Below are 2,312 nucleotides of genomic sequence, written 5' to 3' on the forward strand. Positions count from 1 at the left end.
TAAATAAGGCAGGTGGTGTATTTACTCATTATCAAGATAGACACAGGGTCTCCGTAGGTTAAATTATTTTGACTACCAACATCAAAAGAGACTCCCCCATGAGGTTAGTGATGCTATGAGTGAAAAATGAATAGATAAACATCATAAGTAACTTGTTTATTTTTGCTTATATGCAGAAACAACAGATATTAGAAACTCAAAAAGGGAAAACAACATATCATAATGTCAAACGTCTCTATTAGTATTGGTATGAAATCCCATTCACATGACATAATCATTTGTTTCCCTTTAAATAAAAAAAAATCCTCACTGAATTTTTAAAAATTGAATAATTTTTATGTTTTATGAGCAATTTAGTAATAATATATTCCATTAAAAATTTTATTACATCTGCTAACAAACTGCTTGAAATAATATACTTTATTTTGTTGTACTTAAATATCCGGATAAGTTGTAATTGCTTTGTTTGTGCATTTCCCCTTAAGTATAGATTAAAAAGTGAAGGGTACAGAGAGGGTGGCTGCTGATGACAAAGCCAACACATAAATCAGATCAGACTGAATTCATAAGAGGAAGGCTGTGGTGTAAATTTCCCAGCGTATGAAAGCTTTGCCTCCCACACTTGACATAGTTAATCAGCTCTCACTGTCATCCCCAAATAGCCTCACATTAGTCAGTCCGCACTCAGAAGTCTCTGTGAGACACATAAATGACACTAAAGTGACTCCATAACAAAAAGTAGGGCTTGTTATCACCTCACATGGAGGTCATGGACTTCCGTTGTTAACGCTCTTAAGTTATTAGAGTTTCTGATTGCTATCGTCAAAGAAGGTTTCACCTCTTCACCAGCAGAAATAGTGATGTGTAGCTGAGGATTTTGGCTTGACTCAGAAGGTTTTTAGCTGTGCAGTGGATTGGTGTGAAAGTGTTGATTCCCTTTAATCAAACAATTATTCAGTAGATCTGCGTGTTTAAGGTTACTGTCTTTCTGGAAGGCAAATTTCAGGTATTTCGCAGCAAATATCTTAACCACCTTCCCATAGGAGTGGGGAGTGTTGGCCTAGTGGTTAGAGCAGTGCGCTTGTGCTCTGAGAAGGTTGCAAGTACGCGGTTCGATTCCCACAGCCTGCACTCTGGGTCTCTGAGCAAGACCCTTAACCCCACACTGCTCCCTGGGCGCCACACAATGGCAGCCTACTGCTCCCCAAGAGGATGGATTAAATGCAGAGAGTGAATTGGTGTCCTTCTACAAGTGCTTCATAGAGAGCATACTGCCCTCTCCCCTCACTGGACGACTTGCACAGCGACGTGCGACATCACAAAGGACACTTCTCATCCCGGACATTCTCTGTTTACTCTGTTGCCTTCAGGCAGACGATACAGAGCAATCAGAACCAGAACCAACCGTCTTAGAGACAGTTTTTACCCGACAGCAATAACAAAACTAAATGCAACCAAAAATAACCATCAATCATCATGGATGATGTGTGTGAGAATGTACTATTGTTATTAGTTGTTTTGTATCAGTTATTGTTATTTATTTCTTATATTATGTGTAAATGGTGGGACAGGGATTTTTGTTTTTGTTTTTAAGCATATGCACTGATCGATGGCACTTTTTTAAAATTTCGTTGTTCTTGTGACAATGACAAAGATAAATTTAACTGAAATGTATCCATTTCCCATCCCGCTTTTCCCCAAGCAGGGTTGCGAGGGGTGCTGGTGCCTTTCTCCAGCTCTCTAGGGGCAGTAGCATTATGAGATCAATAAAGTTCGAATTCAAATTCTAAACTCAGCATAATTTATTGTCCGGTTAATGTAAAGAATCGCCCATATGATACTTCTTCGATCACAATGCTTCCAAATGAGAGGGATTGTGTGCATTTTAGAACCACACATAAGATCCAGAGACCCAAGCTTTCCTTTGGTGTGCATGTCTACTTCTTATCTAAAATTCTTGGGAAAATAGTCAATAAAGTGTGTGAGCATTTACACCATTATTACCTTTGTGAAGAGTTTTAATTTGGTTTTAGAGCTCATCATAGCACTGAAACAACTCTGTTGAAAGTCACTAATGATATTCTCATGGTTTCAGATAATCAGATCTGTGCTTGTCCTGTTAAATCTCAGTGCTGCATTTGAAACAGTCGATCATAATATTCTTTTAGAGAGACTTGAATATTTTGTTGGAATTAAAGGAACAGCACTAGACTGGTTTAAATCTTATCTATCTGATCGAATTCAGTTTGTTCATTTTAATGACAGATCTTCAACACATTCAAAGCTGTGGAAAACACCAGAACAAGGCACCA

Source organism: Cyprinodon variegatus, unplaced genomic scaffold, assembly GCF_000732505.1.
Source record: "Cyprinodon variegatus isolate N-32 unplaced genomic scaffold, C_variegatus-1.0 Scaffold522, whole genome shotgun sequence".
NCBI classification, from domain to species: domain Eukaryota; kingdom Metazoa; phylum Chordata; class Actinopteri; order Cyprinodontiformes; family Cyprinodontidae; genus Cyprinodon; species Cyprinodon variegatus.